The 20,055-nt window shown below is 42.2% G+C and overlaps 1 protein-coding gene across 2 annotated transcripts in view; it reads left to right on the top strand.

Moving 5' to 3' along the window:
- Positions 1-20,055, top strand: part of PHTF2 (putative homeodomain transcription factor 2) — a 177,745-nt gene that overhangs the window by 139,499 nt on the left and 18,191 nt on the right. For both annotated transcript variants that reach the window (XM_060107588.1, XM_060107587.1), the window contains 2 exons: positions 12,398-12,538; positions 16,259-16,345. The gene's annotated coding sequence lies outside the window, so the exon portion shown is untranslated. The remainder of the gene's footprint in view (positions 1-12,397; positions 12,539-16,258; positions 16,346-20,055) is intronic.

The raw sequence follows: 20,055 nt of genomic DNA, 5'->3' as shown, positions 1-20,055 counted from the left end.
TCACAGGTAAGGGGCGGCGCCTGGTCAGGATCTCTGGGTTTGCTCGTAACCCTTACACAGTCCTACCTCCCTCGGAAAAGTGTGGAATGACACCTTCTTACTTTGTGTCTGGGAGTTTTCTTTCCTGATTTAAACAGAACCAACTCTGTAGAAACTGCTTAACCTCTGGAGGTGTGGCTTACCTGCGAATTTTCAGCAAAGGAAAGACCTAGGCAGGGTGGCAAGTGAGGGAAGATGATAAGAGAGGAAAAGTTAACCTTTTTTATTCCTGTTGTATATCATGACATTTGAAAAACTCTTTGAATTTATTTTCTTTTTTTTTTTTTTTTTTTTTGCGGTACACGGGCCTCTCACTGTTGCGGCCTCTCCCACTGCGGAGCACAGTCTCCGGACGCACAGGCTCAGCGGCAATGGCTCACGGGCCCAGCCGCTCCGCGGCACGCGGGATCCTCCCAGACCGGGGCACGAACCCGCGTCCCCTGCATTGGCTGGCGGACCCTCAACCACTGCGCCACCAGGGAAGCCCTGAATTTATTTTCTTAAAAATGTTTTTCTGATTTAAGAATATAAAGAAAATTAAAATCATCTATTATCCCTCAATCGGGAAGAAACACTGTAAATTTTTTTTGTATACTTTCTCTTATTTCTTATTTTTTATTACTGAGCCACTTTTCTTTGGATGGCACTAAAGAGGTTGCATACTTGGCAAGCCAATTCAGAATACAAAGCATTTTTGTTAATTAGCTAACTATTGCCATATTTGACTTTTCATTCTTTCTTGTACTACAAGGAAAGATCTTTTTTCTTGCGAAGTCTTGCTGCTTCATCCCCTGCTGTATCTCTTATAGTCTCTCTATGCTACTTCCATGTACAAGTCTTGTTACCTTTCTCCTCTTCCTTTCCTCCAAAACTGCTCTTATCAGGGTCACCAAAGCCCTACCTATTAATAATCCAGTGATGTCCAATTTATCTGGTTGTTCCTTTTGTTGCTTGTGCTTTTGGTATTATTTTGGTACGAAGAAACCACCAAGGTCACAGAGTTATGCCTATGTTCTCTTTTAAGAATTTTATAGTTTTAGTTCTGACATTTAGGTATTGCACAGAGGCATTTATTAAGGGGGGTATTTTATAGAATTAGGAGGGTTTGAAGAAATGGACTGTAGCTCAGGCTTCCAGGAACAGCCTTCCAGACCACATTATAGAACTGGGCTGCCAAAGAACTGCTGTCTTAACCATGGCCAGAAAGCTGCTGCACACCTCTAGCTCCAGGACCATCCCACCTCTGCCATGGTCTGCACCAGCAGAATGGATGCCTTGTGCCCTACCCCTCTTCCCAAGCAACTCAGAGCCTCAGTCTCCTCATCTATAAACTATGAGTGCCGTCTACCCCCAGGGTGTATTTAGTACATTTCACAACTGGTGTGGCATAGGCACAGCTCAGTGATAATGGATGTGGATTGTAAATCACTCATTAGGACTTACTGGTGCCAACCAGCTGAATATCAACCCTCTTGACAGTATTACAAGAATTAAATGAGCTTGGCACAGCAATGCCAAGTGACAAGGGTTATCCTGATGGTCCTGGATGCCTAGAGCTTGCCTGGTTTGACTGAGATTACACAAGGTGCCAGCGGCCAGACTGAGGTGGGAATTCTGTGAATACCCCCAACACCTTAACGAAGAGAGAATGCTCTCACAGAGTTAGAGCAGAAACTGGGGTGGGGGGTGAGAGGTTGGCATCCTGGTCTTGGACTCCTGCATCTGGCTGTCCACCTGAGCACAACGCCCACACACAAGAAAGAGGGCTGGGTGGGGTTTGAGTGCTCAGTCAGGGAGGAGGCTGCTCCATTTCTCAACTGCTCTTCTGGTGAAACAGGTGGATAAATTTGAGCCCAAGAAGTAGGAAGGGAGGAGAATAACTGGGAGCATTAGGCTTTGGGGTGCCCTCTGCATGAGAATGATGGGCACTAAACCTGTCTGAGGCAAAGGTGTGGAAAGGAGTAAACACATCGGAGACTGGAGTCCAGAACCTTGAAAATTTAATGAGATCAGTTAATGAAGCAATACCCTATGATTAATCACTTCAAAAGCATCACTTAAATCAAGGAGGATCATGGTGGACAATGACCATTTAATTTAGCTACTTAAGGGACATTTGGAACAGTGCGCTGTCAGGAAGACTTGGCTTCTAAATCCAGGCAGATAAAGGTCCATTAGGTCCCCAGAGTGGAGGACTTCAGATCTGAGCCAACTCAGCAGACCTGATGCACCTGAATAGATGAGAAAAGGCAAAAGGACACATATCATAGTGAAGCGGAGTCACTGAGCGTTTTTTACTTCTTTTATTTTTTATTTTTTAAACGTCTTCTTACTTGTGGTCCTAGAAAAGTGATATTAAGAAAGACAGTAACTGAATACAAGGTTATTAGAGGGAATATTGCTATCGTGTTGTGTGAGCAAATGAACATGTTATATAAGCAGCAAGTTATAAGGGCTATGCACAAAGAGCAGAGTTTAATATTATCAGAAAATAAAGCTTACAAGTGAATATACCTGATGCATATTTAATGAAGAGCGTAATCAAGGGATATTAGAGCTATAAAGGAGCTGGCCAATTATTTGGTTCAGCCTCCTTATTTAAGCAGACGAAAATAAACGCAGGCCTCGGGTGTCCTGAGTTCACACCGTCATGAGGGCTGGAGCAGGGAGTAGCATTAGGCCACACCACTCCGTCCAGGCCTATCCACTTCCTCGTTAATTGTGTGGCAGGAGACCTGAGCTGTAAAATGGACACTTCACGTTTCTGCACTGCAACTAAACAGACTTCGGGGAGGTAGCTGGGAGAGGGAGAATCAGACTGAGCCAGGGTTGCTCAGGAGATCCTGAAAGGCTATGGATTTGGAACCCAAAGGGCAAAGCCTCTCTCTCCTCTGAAAAAGGGTGTCTAGAGCTTGGGCACCTGCTTGCCCACCCTTTGCTCCCAACTGCCCACCCAGGCAGCTACCGAACTTGGAGGCAACCTGGCTTAAGAGGGCGAAGGGCTGGGTGCACGTTAGTCAAGGGGAGGAGCGCTCCCAAATCAGTCCTTTCCTCCTGGTGACCATCCTTCATTTCACCACTTAAATACACAGCTCCCTTTTCTCATCTTTCTTACTGTCTTTTGAATGGATTGCCTTTCCTTGCTGTTCTCTTACTCCATTTCCCTCTTTTTACTGATTGGGAAGTTAGACCCTCTATTTCTACTTTTTTTAGTGTTTGTCCTTGAAACTTTTATATGCATACTTATCAGGACAAATTTAATCAATATCTTAATTCTTTTTTCTGTAAAAATAAGGACATTCCACCACTTTTAACTCAGAACCCCTCTCCTTACTTCCAAGCTATTGTTGAGTGTTTTAATGTCTTTTTTAAACCCTAAAAATCAGAAATTGTTATTATTTTATATAGTTAGCATTTCTATTTACTTCCATGTTTACCAATTTCTTTATTCACAGTCTTTTCTCAGCCCTGTCTTCTGAAGTATATCCTCCCTTTGGGTGCAGGTCCTGTTGGTGGTAAACTCCCTCAGTTTGATTGTTTCACCTGTCTTCTTGAAAGGCTACATAATTCTTTGTTGACAGTTATTTTCTCTCAACAGAGATTTTCCCACCCTTTCGTGGATTCCTATGTAACTGTAGGCAAGTTGGCTATTGGTCTATTTGTCATTACTTGTAACCAAGATGTCTTTCTTCTCTGGGTGCTTTTGGGATCATCTTTATCCTTCTTGTTTTGTGGTTTTACTGCAACAGGTCTAAGTGGGGATTTTTTCTTTTCATTTATCTATGTGCTTCTTGTCTGTGTAGTAATATCTCATGAATTTAAAAAAAAAAACTCTCTGCCGATATTTCTTTACATTTTCTCTATTATTTCCTTTTGAATCAGACATCTGTTAAACCTCATTCTATCTTCCATCTCTCCTTACTTTCATATTTTCTATTTCCATGCCTCTATTTGCTTAATTTTGGGTAATTTCTTTGGATCTATCTTCCAGTTGGCTGCCTTTTTTTTTTTTTTAACAGTATATCTAATCTGTTTAATCCACTTGTCATTTTTTTTTTTTTTTTTGAGGTATGCGGGCCTCTCACTGTTGTGACCTCTCCCCGTTGCGGAGCACAGGCTCCGGAAGCGCAGGCTCAGTGGCCATGGCTCACGGGCCCAGCCGCTCCGCGGCAAGTGGGATCTTCCTGGACCGGGGCATGAACCCGTGTCCCCTGCATCGGCAGGCGGACTCTCAACCACTGCGCCACCAGGGGAGCCCCCACTTGTCATTTTTAGTTTTAATATTTTTCCTTTGTAAAATTTTCACATGAATCATTTTCAAATCTTTCTGGTTCTCTGTTTCTTGATCCTTTTCTGATTCCATCTTCTTTAAACATTTTATACATAGTAATTTTGTTCCCAGTAGTTCTAACATCTGAGATTCTTGGAGATGTAAATCTATTGTTTTGTTTTTCCTGATCCCACCCATGCTGATTTATTTCCTTCTATATTTGGTAATTTTTTACTGAGGAATAACATTTGATTGAACTTACTTTGTTTCTCCAGAGAATTTATGCTTGCTTCTCCTTGGGCATTAGGTAGCGCTACCAACCTGACACCACTTTCAGCACTTTGTTTTAATTTATATTTATATTTTGAAAATATTTATTTATTTACTTATTTATTCATTCATTCATTTTACTTTTACAGACTGTAAGGGGGAGGGAGAGGGAATAAGGAAAGAGAGGAGACCAGTCTGGCAAGAACACTGGGCACACTTGGGCGGGTCCCTCCTGCACTATAAGAGTTCATGCAGTGTGCATTTAACCGTGTGAGCAGTAGTGCCCTTACAGGCTACTGATGCTTAGGGAGGAAGCGTAGAGTGGAAAAATCAAAAATTAAATCTGAAGGTCTTAAATGTTGTATCCGTTTTTGTTTTTCTGGGGGGACGGAGATGCTGTGAGCTGCAAAACAGTTCAGGGAGTAGGTCTGCAGCTAGACAGGTAGTGGCACCATGTGATTCTGCTGCTGCTTTGAGCAGTTCTTCACGCTGTTTGCTGGGCTCAGGCTGTAGTGATGAAACCATCTGTACACGGAGCTTGCAGCAGATGGAGGGGGTGTGAAAGAAGCCAGAAAGGCAGCGTACCTGTGCGAGAACTGAGGGCTTTGGACGTAGTCGTACTGGCCATGAGGAGCCACAGTTTGTTCTAGAGGAGAGGAGAGTTATAGCCAAATGACATGAGGTGGAGAAAGGGTGTCCATGTGATTAATAAGAAAATAAATCATTATGAAGGAGAAAGGCATGTCAAATGAAGATACCAAACTCTGCCTAGAGGGAGTGCTGTTTCCATCCTTCACGCTGTGCTCCTCCAGGAAGCCTTCCTGGATAGTGCCCCGCTCCTGCAGGCCCCTGAAGACCTGGATGGACCAGGTCCCAGGGCAGCCTCCACTCAGCCTGTCTCTGGATCTTGATCTTGCTCGGGGGCAAAGGGAGGCCAGGGAGGCACGGTAGCTGCAGTGAGGCGGGGGTCCTGGCAGCCTCAGGAGGTGACTGCGGCCTGGCCCTGGGATCTGGGTGCGGGTTCCCGTCTGGAGGGGACTGGGCCTCACCAGCTCCAGGGCTAAGAGCAGAGAGCAGAGTGCCCGTGATGGCTGTCCCCAGCTCATCCTCTTGTTTTAATTTTTATAGTAGAGCTTGACGGCATGAGTAGTGTAAATGTAACCTCCACACAAGGGTGAAATAAAGCCTAAGGATGCAAATTCTGAGAAAAAAAATTATAATTCATTTTTTTCCTCCCAGGGTTATGATGGAGATAGGCTTCCTCTGCTGGGAGGTGAATTATTTTTCTGTTCTGAGGTCTCACAAAGGGTTTACCCCTTTTGAGGGTCCTGGCTCAGTGTGAGAGTCTGAGGTGCACCTCCTGCTTTGCATAGTCCAAGTTGTTTTCTCTGGTTCTCTGTGTTGACAGAAGCATTGACCTTCAGGGCCAACCAAGCTTGTTTGTTTGGTCTTGTTTTTTGGGTTATTTTTGGTTTTGTTTTCCATTTACTGTCTACAGACCTGGTTTTAGCTCACTGCTCCTGTTTTGCCCCTTGAACCTGATGATTTACCATATTTTCATTTGAGCTCAGCAATACTTTATTTTATTGTTGCCCAGTGTTATTGCAATATAATTGGCATATAACATTGTATAAGTTTAAGGTGTATAACATGATTTGATATATGTACATATTGTGAAATGTTTGCCACACTAAGTTAACATCCATCACCTTATATAGGTACAGAGATTTTTTTCCTTGTGATGAGAACTTTTAAGATTTACTCTCTTAGCAATATACAAATACTGTATTGTGTATCTTTCAGAGATACAATACAGCATTGTTAACTATAGTCATTGTGTTTTACATTAAATCCCCAGAACTTACTTATCTTACAACTCAGAGTTTGTACCTTTTGACCACCTTCACCCATTTCTCCCACCCTCAGCCCCTGCCTCTGGCAACTACCAATCTGGTCTCTGTTTCTGTGTGTTTAGTTTTTTTTAGATTCCACATATAAGTGAGATCGTAGAGTAGTTGTCTTTTTCTGTATGACTTATTTCACTTAGCATAATGCCTTCAAGGTCCATCCATATTGTCACAAATTGAGATGATTTCCTTCTTTTTAATGGCTGAATAATATTCCACCAGATTTATATATACCACATATTCTTTATCCATTCATCCACTGATGGACACTTAAGTTGTTTCCATGTCTTAGCTATTGTAAATAATTCAACAATACTTTAAAGAGTATGTTTGTTATAATTAATCCAGGATCTAGTATTCTCAGGGAGGGATTTTCATAATTGCAATCCATAATCCTACCAGAGGAACAGTCCCCACAAGTGTATGATTTTTCACACCCGACCTAATTCCAAAATTATCTTAGGTGGCTTACAGACAGTGGTATTTTAGAGTCATCATGTACTGGCTTATAAGAAATTTATTGTTAAACTTTTAGGAATCTTGCAAGTCGTTTGTTAAACACAGCCATCATTAAAAATTAAATTATATAAACTTACAATTAAATAAATTATATTAAAAATAAATACTCATCACTTTCTAATTATGTTTCACTATTACTTACACTGTTGAGGTTATTTATGTCCATCGGATCTGTGTGGTGAAAATGCTACAGAAAGGTGTCCTACTGCACATCTCCTCCTAAATCCACTTCGAGCAACCTCATGTTGGTATCTTGAAATTGGCCATAGTGGGAGTATTTACACCAGGGAAATGGGCACACACTACAAATCAACTCTTTATTTATTGCTCTATCGATCGTCTAGACTTCATATTGTGATGGAGAGAATGATAACAGTGTAGAGTAAACACGAAAAGTGTGTCATGTCCATAGTAGTTACATTATGAATAGCACAAAAAGTTGAGGAAATATTCTTCCAGTATTTGGAAGCAATTAATGAATTTAGCAAGAAAGTTGCTTACATCATGAGGGATGAGTGGATTTCTGACACATGACATAGATCTTTGTTGTTTCACTTTTGCCTTCCATGTTAAAGTAAATGGAAATATCAACCAACATTCATGTCTAAACTGTTCTTGATTATTGGTTGCAACCATGTGTTAGCTGTGGATAAAGGGTTTGACAAAACTCAACGAAAGCATTCTATGAGAATCAACTGGCTGCAAGGAATTTACAGTAAGAAGTATTGTGTATTTTCCTTTTGTTTGCTGTGCATTATATGTCATTTATAGCAGCAAATTTCTCATATACATGTACAATCTTTTCGGAGAATGTTTTGTGGAACATTCACCAGCACACCTCTGCTCATAGGGATGTACAGATACAATAAGGTAAGATGTGAAGTAGATGAGAAAGAAAAAGGAACAGCAAGGAGAGGGCCCCACTAGAGCTGGAAATGATGCTAATAGACAATTTCATATTACAGAGGGCAGACGTAGGCTATGGTAGGCCACAGATTTGCCTCTAAGCTTCCTAGCACATCTTACATAAAGGAAAATTTGATCGCGTACCGAATCTTCGGTGTTTGGGTCAGAAGTTGTGGCATTTTTCCTAAGCCAGGTCCAGAAGGAATTTTATCCTGAGGGTGTGTGTAGAGGAACAGTGTATTTTTATAAATATCAATAATGTCCTTAAAGCAAACCCTCATTTAGAGTCACAGGGATGCCTCTGGGAGAGCCCCTCTCTGAAGGCTGAAAAATTCTTGCCAAAGTGTATTTTTTTTTAAATGTATTTATTTTATTTATTTATTTTTGGCTGTGTTGGGTCTTCATTGCTGTGCGGGGGCTTTCTCTAGTTGTGGCGAGCGGGGGCTATTCATCATTGCAATGCACCGACTTCTCATTGCAGTGGCTTCTCTTGTTGTGGAGCACGGGCTCTAGGCTCGTGGGCTTTAGTAGTTGTGGCACACAGGCTCAGTAGTTGTGTCTCGCGGGCTCTAGAGCGCAGGCTCAGTAGCTGTGGCGCACGGGCTTAGTTGCTCCGCGGCATGTGGGATCTTCCCGGACCAGGGCTCGAACCCGTGTCCCCTGCAATGGCAGGCGGGTTCTTAACCACTGAACCACCAGGGAAGCCCCAAAGTGTATTTCTGTAAGAGACACATATTGAAGTATTTGTGGGTGAAAGAATATGAACTCTGGGACTTGTTTTAAAATTCTCCACAGAACAAAGGAATAAACAAATATCTGTTGAAGTGAATAATCGAAGCAAAAAGAGCAAAATATAGGTAAATATTGGAGCTGGGTGATAGGCAATTGGGAATTCATTAAACTCTTGTCTACTTTGAGACAAGATTGAATCTGATCCATGTGTATCTTGTCATAACGGCTCCTCCTCCTTCTCCCCAACACGCCTTATCTCCGCTTCCCCCTCCTTGCTATTCATGTGGTAGAAAAACTGGGTCTTTTGTCCTGCAGAACTTCCCACATTGTGGATTTGGCTGTTGCTTCCTCATGGTGACAAAAAGTATTACCTTAGCAGAGAAATCCATTAAACTCAGATATTATCCTACGGGAGTGATACACGGGTCAGGAATGTTTTAGTGGAAACGAAAGGGAAGAGAAATGAGCCATCTGATCAGAGGAAAGGAATCACAGTAAACAGGGGCACAGCCCACAGGGAAGGTGAGGGAAAGGGGGGCTGAAAAGGAGAGGAGAGCCCAGAAGAAACACTCTAGATAAGCTTCATTTACTCCTGATTTCTGAGTTCTTTGTCTTCCAGCACCTCCCCTTCCTTACCCTGGCACCTTAACCCTCAGGCAGAGTGGTGGGGGTAGGTGTCAGGGACATTTTCCCCCTTCTGGTTGCACTGTCGAGCTAACACTTAAGCAATTAAAAAAAAAGAAGCATTTCTCTTGAAACACATGCTTTTAAAAAAGGACAAATACATTTAAAATCAAATCAGGTTTGAAGAGGCATCATCTTTATCATCTGCCATCCTTGGGATTCATTTCACATTCAAATAAATAGAAAACTACTTGCAAAGAGGCACATTACACCCAGATTTACCCAGGTATAATTTACAGGTGGCATTTCATGCCATAACTTAATGGCACTTTATCAACATTGGATTTTCTGGGCTCACTGATTACTTCATGCTATATGGAAAGTGCTTTGCCATAATTTTTCATTAGCTTCACAAGTTATGCCATTTGGAACCATGTAAGGTGGCTAATGTTTCAGTGGTTTTCAAAAACACTTTTCAGTCAAGAAATTCAAGCACCAAATGCCAGTGACTCAGGAACCATTGGACATCTGAGACATGACCATGACTAAAGATGAGTTGTAACAGCATTTGGATATTTTAGAGTCTTTGAAATATATGAACGCTCATTAAACTAATGAAGATGTGCGTCAGCCCTGGGCTCTTCCTGTGGCTCAGCTGCAGCCAGAGGGTGGTGGCTTCCAGTCCAGGCATACTCACTGCTGACCCTGTCCCTCACCTCTCCTATCTGCTAAGGCAAATACTTCTGCTTCCCAGGCATCACAGAAGATGCCCTCACGTACTCTCCAGGAAGAACCGGTAGCAGTCTAAACCTGGGAGATGCTTGACAGCTGAGAAGATTGGTCTTCTGGAGAATTGCCTGGAGGGTTTGTCTAGGACCTACCAGTGGGTCTTCTCCAGTTTCTAAAAAATGAAATACAACAGGGTGAAATGGGATGGGAAACCATGAGAGCATGTGATAACGATAAGTACTATTTTGTGAAACCTTTGTTTCAATTATTTATGTAGGTATATGTGTGTACTGAGACATAATGTGAAATGTATTTTTAAATGTGAGCCAAGTCCAAAGGCCTTGAAGAATGCTGCTCTCGGAATGTATAATTTACCGCTGGAATACGCCAGACTAGTAAGAAGCTGTTGCCTGGACACATCACAGTGACTCTTGAAGCAGTGCTAGGACATTTCCGTAATAACAAGTTTAAAACAATACAAACCTTTCCTCTCATGTCTTACCTCTCTGAGATAAAGGTGAGCTTAATGAATTCCTCTGCTCAGGTAACAAGAGTTAGCATTTGTTCAGTATTCATTCACTCAACAAACATTTACTGAGACTGTTCAAGGCACTGAGAATATAATGGTGGGAGAAAAACAGACAAAAATCCCTGGCTTAGTGAAACTGGTATTCAAGAGTGGAGGCAGCACAGACTACAAGCAAAGGTAAATCAGGAAAACAGAAAATGCTCAGCGGTTGTAAGTGCTAAGGCAGAAAAATAAACAGAAAAAGGTAACAAGGAGCATTTGGGGGCTGTACTTGTTTTCTAGTTTTCTGTATAACAAGTTACTACAAACTTAGCACATTAAAACAACACACATTCAAGACAGTCTGGTACTGGCACAAAAACAGAAATATAGATCAATGGAACAGGATAGAAAGCCCAGATAAAAACCCATGCACGTTTGGTTACCTTATCTTTGATAAAGGAGGCAAGAATACACAGTGGAGAAAAGACAGCCTCTTCAATAAGTGGTGCTGGGAAAACTGGACAGCGACATGTAAAAGAATGAGATTCGAACACTCCATAACACCATACACAAAAATGAACTCAAAATGGATTAAAGACCTAAATGTAAGGCCAGACACTATAAGACTCTTAGAGGAAAACATAGGCAGAACCCTCTATGACATAAATCACAGCAAGATCCTTTTGGACCCACCTCCTAGAGAAATGGAAATAAAAATGAAAGCAAACAAATGGGACCTAATGAAACTTAAAAGCTTTTGCACAGCAAAGGATACCATAAACAAGACAACCCTCAGAATGGGAGAAAATATTTGCAAATGAAACAACTCACAAAGGATTGATCTCCAAAATTTACAAGCAGCTCATGCAGCTCAGTATCAAAAAAACAACCCAATCCAAAAATGGGCAGAAGACCTAAATAGACATGTCTCCAAAGAAGATATACAGGTAGCCAACAAACACATGAAAGAATGCTCAACTTCACTAATCATTAGAGAAATGCAAATCAAAACTACAATGAAGTATCACCTCACACCATCATCAAAAAATCTATAAACAATAAATGCTGGAGAGGGTGTGGAGAAAAGGGAACCCTCTTGCACTGTTGTTGGCAATGAAACTCGATATAGCCACTATGGAGAACAGTATGGAGGTTCCTTAAAAAACTAAAAATGGAACTGCCATGCAGCCCAGTGGTCCCACTGCTGGGCATGTACCCTGAGAAAGCTATAATTCAGAAAGAGTCATGTACCACAGTGTTCATTGCAGCTCTGTTTACAGTAGCTGGGACATGGAGGCAACCTAGGTGTCCATCAACAGATGAATGGATAAAGAAGATGTGGCACATATATACAATGGAATATTACTAAGCTGTAAAAAGAAACGAAATTGAGTTATTTGTAGTGAGGTGGATGGACCTAGAGTCTGTCATAACAGAGTGAAGTAAGTCAGAAAGAGAAAAACAAATACCGTATGCTAACACATATATATGGAATCTAAAAAAAAAAAAAAATGGTTCTGAAGAACCTAGGGGCAGGACAGGAATAAAGACACAGATGTAGAGAATGGACTTGAGGACACGGGGAGGGGGAGGGGTAAGCTGGGATGAAGTGAGAGAGTGGCATGGACATATAAACACTACCAGATGTAAAATAGGTAGCTAGTGGGAAGCAGCTGCATAGCACAGGGAGATCAGCTCGGTGCTTTGTGTCCACCTAGAGGGGTGGGATAGGGAGAGTGGGAGGGAGATACAAGGGGGAGGGGATATGGGGATATATGTATATGTATAGCTGATTCACTTTGTTATACAGTAGAAACTAACACACTATTGTAAAGCAATCATACTCCAATAAAGATGTTTTTTTAAAAAAACACATTTTTTATCTTACAGTTTCTGTGGGTCCAGGAGTCTGGACATGGCTTAAATGGTCCTCTGCCCAGCGTCGCACAAGACTGCAATCAAAATGCCAGCTGCGCTGAATTCTCATTTGGAGAATTAGCTGTAGAATAATCTTCTTGCAAGCTCATCCAGGTTGTTGGAAGAATTTAATTCCTTATAGTTGTATAACTGGAGTCCCGGTCTTTTTTTTTCTTTTGGCCACACATCGCAGCCTGTGGGATCTTAGTTCCCCAACTAGGGATCGAACCCATGCCCCCTGCAGTGAAAGTGCTGAGTGCTAACCACCAGACCACCAGGGAATTCTCTGCCCTGGCTTTTTGATGGCTCTCCACTGGAGGCCACTCTGAGATCCTAGAGGCCTCCCAGTTCCATTGGCCCTCTCACAATGTGGCAGCTGACTTCTTCATGTCTGTAAGGAAAAGCTCTTGCTCTGGTCTGCTAAGATGGAGTGTTATATCATGTAATGTAATTATGGGGTGACAGCCCATTGTCTTGCTATATACTGTAACCTACTCAAGGAAGTGACATCCCATTACCTTTGCTCTATTTTATTAGAAGCAAATTATAGGTTCTGCCCTCACCCAAAGGGAGGGGGGTTCGAGGTGTGGCTCCTTAAGGGTCACCTTAGGGTGCACCGAGACACAGTGGGGTTGCAGTTTTAGGGTGGCCAGAAAAGGCATCCCTGAGAAGTATCATTTGGGTAAGGACCTGGGGAGGAGAAGAGGAAGAGAGTCATGTGGCTATCTTGGGGAAGAGCATCTTCCCAAGAGGAAAAAGCAAATGCAACTCCCCAAGGAACATGCCTGCCATTTAGAGACAAAATAGCCTGTGTGCTGATAAGAAAGATCAGAGAGGGACAAAAGGATGCTTGCAGGAGAAAAGAGAATTGCTGGAGAATTGTCTATGAATAAGCAAGAGGAATCTAGTGCAGAAGTGAGCAGGTTGACATTTGCTAGTAGCAAAGACAGGAAATTCATGGTAAAAGGCTTGGAGGCAGAGTATATGGGCACATATACAAGTGTAGATGTGGTGATGGGAATTTCTGCTTTCTCACTGAACTAGGAAACAAGGACATCTGCTGAGAGTGAGGATTAGGAAGGAGGTGTTAGCGATTTGAGGGGGAACAAGAAGGATGACTATTTGAGGAAATAGTCATCCGTGAGAATGGGATGGGAATGGCTCCCTCCCGGGAGTGGACCAGGAAATGTCAGTCTGTTTGCTTGACAGCATACAAAGCCCACCTGACCTTAGTGGTTATGAATTTAAGGAGAGACCAATCAGCATGGTTGGGTGTTTTTCACTGACCACAGTCACTATATGTGGAGCTAGGCAAGATGTATGCAGAGAGCTGGATTGAACCAGGGTTGTAGTTTAGGTAAGTGAATGCACAGAAGAAGAGAGGGGCGAGGTGCAAGGGAGGGGGTATGGTGATTGACCATGGAATTTAAACTAGGTCAGATCCAGCAAGCAGAAAGTCAGTAAGGATACAGTTGGATTGAACAGCACCGTCCATCAACTGGATCTAATTGACACTTATACAATTCTCCATCTCGCAATAGCAGAATACTCATTCTTTTGATGCTCACATGGACGATAGAACACATTCTGGGACATAAAACATACCTTAACAAATCCAAAAGAGACAAAGAACAAGAACATACTTACAAAGTATGTTCTCAGGCCACATGGAATTAAACTAGAAATCAGCAACAGAAAGATAACTGGAAAATCTCAAAATCTTTGGAGATTAAACAACACACTTCTAAATAACATAGGGGTCAAAAATGAAGCCACAAGAGAAAAATTTAAAATATTTTATAGTAAATGAAAATGAAATTACAACATCAAAAATTATGGGATGCAGTAAAAGCAGGGCTTAGAGGGAAATTTATAGCAATGAACGCATATATTAGAAAAGAATGATCGAGTTAGTTGACGGGAGATTTAAGGCTAAACATTTTATGGAGGAGCATGGAGAGGTGCTGAAAGTGATATGAGGTGCAAGAAAGACACTTACCCTCATGGAACAAGAGAAGTAGGAGAGAAAACAGCCACCACTTGAGAGCCTGCAGGGAAAGCAGTGTCCCAAGGGGAAGCTAGGTTCCAGTGAGAGCACAAAGTTGCAGGAAAGTTCAGAGAAGAAATTAAGGTTGTGGAGATTTTGCTGATGATTTTCAGAGAGCTCCGTGGAAGGGTTTCAGGGAAGGGGGTCAGAAAAAAGAGTGTCAGAAAGGGGTGGGTAAGAGTTTGAGGGTTAAAGGATGCCCAACCAAAGCAAGGTTAAGGGACAGGATGAGTTGGGGCAAGTTGTCCTGATGCTGCAAGAAGGGAGGTGTAGGGGTCTCCTGGGGACACAGAGTTCTGTTGTCACACTGCATTGAGCTGGCAGTAGAGTGGCTTTACTCTGTGTGATCAAGTCTCTTCTGACTGCTGCCGATGGAGACCTGCAGAGGGCACTGTTTTCCTGAGCAGGGGAAACCATCCATGTCTGAGTCCACCAAAAAGAGTATGGGGATGAGTGGTGGTTAGGGTCTTTGAGGTTCCAAGGAAGAGTGAGTGACATGTGTGGCGTACCTTTGTCAAAGGAGGTTTATTGTCGGGATACTCAGGGAAGGAAGGAAGTCAGGGAGCTAGACCTCAGAGAGAAGGGTGTTGCTGGTTAGAAGACTGTGATACATTTATTAATCATACATATGTTTAGCGGCTATGCTGACAGAGTCAACAGTGTTTCAAATAAGCAAGTGTCTTTTGACTCCTAGTTTAGTGTTTAATCCTTCTGTGAAACAGCTGCTCTTGTCTCAGTTTTTACTGTTACCGTTGCTGCTCATTCTCATTTCATGTTTTGTATTCAGATTCTCTGAGAGGATATCCAGTCAACTGCCCCATCTAATCTACCCATCCCTCCCTCCCTCCGTCTTTCCATCCCTGCACCCATCAGTACATCCAGTCATTTATTTATTCATTCATTTAGCAAGTATTTATGACACCTGAAACTAATATAATACTATATGTTAATTATACCTCAAAAAAAAAAAGCTTCTTTCAAGAAATAAAAACAAAAAAACAAATACTTATGGAGCACTTACTGTGTTTCAGGAACTGTTCTAGGAGACCAAAGTGATGAAGGCAGATAAAGATGAAGCTTACATTCTAGTGCATCTAAACAAAAAATAAGTGCATGAGAAGTGCTATGGAGACAAATAAAGCAGAGTAAGGTGGAGAAGGAGTATTGAGAGAGAGAGAGGGAGAGATCAGGAAAGAGCTCTGATAAAGTGAGCAAAGGCCTTGAGGGAATTGAGGGAGGAAGCCATGCAGATTAGCAAGAGGAAGAGCATTGTGAGCCAAGGAAAGAGAAAGTGTTTCAGGAAGAACAGGGAGCCAGTGTAGCTGGAGTGAAAGGGAGGAGTGGAAGGAGGTGAAGTCAGGTAGGTGTGTGGAGGGAGGGCAGTGGATGCTGAGCATAAGCCGGGGAGTGACAGCGTCTGACTTGTTTATTTAATTACAGTCGTAGAATTTTATTCAGGTTCATAAGTGATTAATTTTCTTTCTCAAAGTCTAAACAGAAATCCTATTCATATATAGTTTTTTGAAGTACAATTCACATTCAGTAAAATTCATCCTTCTTAGGATCTGCAGGGACGCCACCCCTGCAGAGAACAAAATTCATGGATGCTCCAGTCCCTTAGTATATAACCTATGCAAATCCTCATATACTTTAAACCATCTCTAGATATCTTATAGTACCTAATACAATGAAATGCTATGTAAATAGTTGTAAATGTATTGTAAATGCTATGTAAGTAGTTGCTGGGACGCTGCAAATTCAAGTTTTGTTTTCTGGAACTTTCTCAGTCCCCCCACCGTCCCCCACCGAATCCGAGGTTGGTTGAATTCACGGATGTGGAACCTGAGGAAAAGGACAGCCGACCACGTAGTTCTGTGAGTTTTGATGAACACATGGAGTCGTGTGACTGTCACCACAGTCAAGATACAGACCAGTTTTACCACTCAAAGAGTTCACTTGGGCCCCTTTGTGATCAGCACCTCCCCTATCCACAGCCTCTGGCCACCACTGTCCTCTTTTCTGGCCTTTTAGTTTTCTGTCTTCAGAGTTATGTCTATAGAGCATCATACAAATGAAACTATACACTGTGTAGCCTTTTGAGCCTGGATCCCTCCACCTGGCATAGCGTATTTGACATTCATCTGTGTTACCATGTGTGACGGTAGTTTGTTTGGTATTTTTTTGGCCACACTGCACAGCATGCAGGATCTTAGTTTCCCAACCAGGGATCAAACCCGTGCCCCCTGCAGTGGCAGCGCAGAGTCCTAACCACTGGACGGACGGCCCAGGGAATTCCCTGGTCTTCTTTATTGCTGAGTAGTGGTTCAGTGTGTGCACGTTTCCAGTTTTAGATGAATAAGAAATAGAGTCGCTATAAAAATTCACGTACAGGTTTTTGTGTGAACATAGGTTTGCATTTCACTTGGCTAGGTACCTCAGAGCAGGATTGCAGGGTCATGTGGCAAGCGTATTTTACCTGTAGAAAAAATTGCCAAACTGTTTTCCAGAGTGGTTCCATCGTTTTGCATTCCCACTATCAACGCATGTCACTTTTAAGATTTTAGTTATTTTAGTAGGTGTGTAGTGATATCTCCTTGTGGTTGTAATTAGAATTTCCCTAGTGACTAATAATGTTGGGCATCTTTTTTAATGTAATTATTCACCTTCTGTATATCTTCTTTGATGAACTGTCTTTATAAATATTCCATGCCTTTTATAAATTGATTCTTTTATTACTGAATTTTCAGAATTTAAAAATATATATATTTAGGATACAACTCCTTTATCAAATTTTTGTTTTGCAGATATTTTCTACCAGTCTGTGACTCTCTATTTTCCCATTTTTTTTTTAACAGTGTCTTTTGAATAGCAGACATTTTCGATTTTTACTTGAGTCCAATTGTCAAATTTTTAGGTTTCACATTTTGGTCTATGATCCATTTTGAGTTAAATTCTATACACAGTGTGAGGCATGCATCAAGGTACATTTATATATATCCGTTGAAAAGACTGTTCTGTCTCCTGTGAATTGCCATGGAGGCTTGTGTCTGGATGTGTTTATGGGCCCCTTCCTGTTGCATTGACCTGTGTCTGTCATTTGCCAGCACCTCACAGTCTTGATTACTGTAGCTCCGAGCTCCTCCCCTGGGGTCAGTTCTGTCTGTGCCCCCTCCCCCCACCCCAGGGTATCTGGCAACGTAGGGGGACATTTTGATTGTCATAATTGGTGGGTGGAGGTCAGGGGTGTTACTAGACATCCTATAACGAATGCACAGGACAACCTCCCACAACAAAGAATTATCCAGTCCCAAATGTTAATCATGTGGAGTTGAGGTGCTCTGTGTAGCTTTACAGTAAGTCTTGGAATGAGATAGTGTGACCCAAACAGAAGCAGTTTTGGAGGAGTGGGAAGAATATTATGAACGTACGAGGTTGCTGTGAGGATAAAGCTAGACAGTATATGTAAAAGTGCTGGGCACACAGCTTATGGTAGTTAAATGCTAATTTCCTCATTATTTGTTACTGCTCCTGACCTTGACCAAGTTTTCTCCTCTTTGTAGTCCCTTTAGTGTGACTTCTGCTCTTGTCCAGGGCCTACATATTCGATTTTTGAGACTCTCACCATGACAAGTGCTCTGTTAATAGAGCCCTGCTTGTTTCTCCTTTGCACACACATGTCGCGCACGGCCTGGGGTAGGGCCTGGTATTTGCCATCAAAGCAGTGTTTCTTTGCCCTTTGGCCTCCTGCTCACTAAGGAGGTGTGCATGGTAAAGATGCTTAAAGATCTCCTCCCAGCAAATTTCAAGTATATAATACAGTATTATTTACTATAGTCACCAATGCAGCTTCCTTTGTGAAGGTGGTTCATTCTGCTGCTAAATGGTCTGATGTATTGGACAAGAAGGTGAAAGCCTCAGGCTTTCGTGTTCTGTGATGGCCCTTCTGGGCCAGGTTGCCAAAGATTAATGACCTTGCTGATGACTTTTTCTTGTCTTATGCTTATCCTGTGCTACATGGCCACCCTGTGTGGGCCCCTTGGCCAGGATGGACCTCAGAGCATTTGCTACACCTCCTCCAATCTGCAAATTTCCCCGTGTGTGGCATTCATTTAATTATTCTGTTGTTCATTTAAATGTGCCAGTTATGGTGACATGTTCAAGGGTTATAGTAAGGAAGAAGATAGAAATGATTCCTGCCCTCAGAGTTTACATTTTGACTGGACCAGAGGCATTAAGTAGCTTAATAAATACTCAATAAAGGTTTGTAAAATAAATTAGTTCTCCCATATTGTTTATATAATGTGAATTAATTTACATTTTGTCTATGCTACTTTCATGCTAGAACGACAGCTGAGTGATTGCATCAGACACAGAATGGCCAGCATAGCTCAAAATATTTATTATCTGACACTTGACAGAAGTTTGCTGATCCCTGGTTGGATGCCTCAGATTTGTTCAGAAGATAAGGTCATTCAGGGATGCCCTCTGTGTGAAGGGTGAGGAGGGAAGCAGCACTGATGGAAACCACATGTGGTCACAGCCCCTCATGGATATGATGGTTCATGGGAACATCTTGTCCAGTACATTGATCCATTTAGCCCCAGGCTGGACCACCTTCACAGTGGAAGCTGCATGGTGACTATAGTTAATAATATAGAATCGTATACCTGAAATTTGCTGGAAGTAGATCTTAAGCATTCTCAACACACACACACACACACACACACACACACACACACACACACACACACACACACACGTTAACAGTGTGAGGTGATGGATGTGTTCATTAACTTGAATCATTTCACAATGTGTATGTATATCAAATCATCATGTTTTACACTTTAAGCATATAGTTTTATTTGTTGGTTATTTCTCAATAAATCTGGAAAAAATCCACAAAAATACCTCAAAAGAAGCTGGAAAAATTCCCATGTCACCTTATCCTAAAACTGTTTCTAGGAGAGAGGAGGAAATATTCTTTCTTCTCATGGAAAAAAATACAAAAAATACTCTGAGTCAGAAATGTCTGTTTGTCCACCAAAATCTGTCCTCCCAATTTCATAGTGTGGAGTGGGAGCTGCCAGACAGCTGTCCAGTCAGGAACTGCATCTCCCAGAGTCCTTTGTGTCAAGTGTGCCCGTGTGACTAGTTCTGACCAGTGGAATGGGAATGGCAGTGACCTGCCATCTGTAGGCTGGGACTTCAATGGAGTGCTCACTGAAGCCCTCTTTCCCCTTTGGCTATCTGGATATAGAGGGCTCTGAGGTTCTAGGGCAGGACCTCTCAAACTTCGGTGTGTGTCGGTGTCACCCATATCTGGAGATCTTCTTAAAACACCGGGCTGGTACAGTAGGTCCAGGGCAGGGTCTGCGATCTTGCATTTCTAACAAGCTTCCAGGGGATAGCGGTGCTGTTTGTGCTCAGACCCTCTTTCAGAAGCAAGCAAGGCTCTAGGGGATGGTGGAGCCATAGAATGAAAGGAACATGTCTCTGAATCACTAAATAAGGAAACTCTCCTTCTTCAACCAGCAACTCCTGGTCTGTTACCTGAGTGAGAAGCCTTTGGAGGTGGGAGTGGATT

The sequence above is a fragment of the Mesoplodon densirostris genome, chromosome 9 (assembly GCF_025265405.1).
Source record: "Mesoplodon densirostris isolate mMesDen1 chromosome 9, mMesDen1 primary haplotype, whole genome shotgun sequence".
Classification (NCBI taxonomy): domain Eukaryota; kingdom Metazoa; phylum Chordata; class Mammalia; order Artiodactyla; family Ziphiidae; genus Mesoplodon; species Mesoplodon densirostris.
This window is presented reverse-complemented; position numbering and strand designations above follow the sequence as displayed.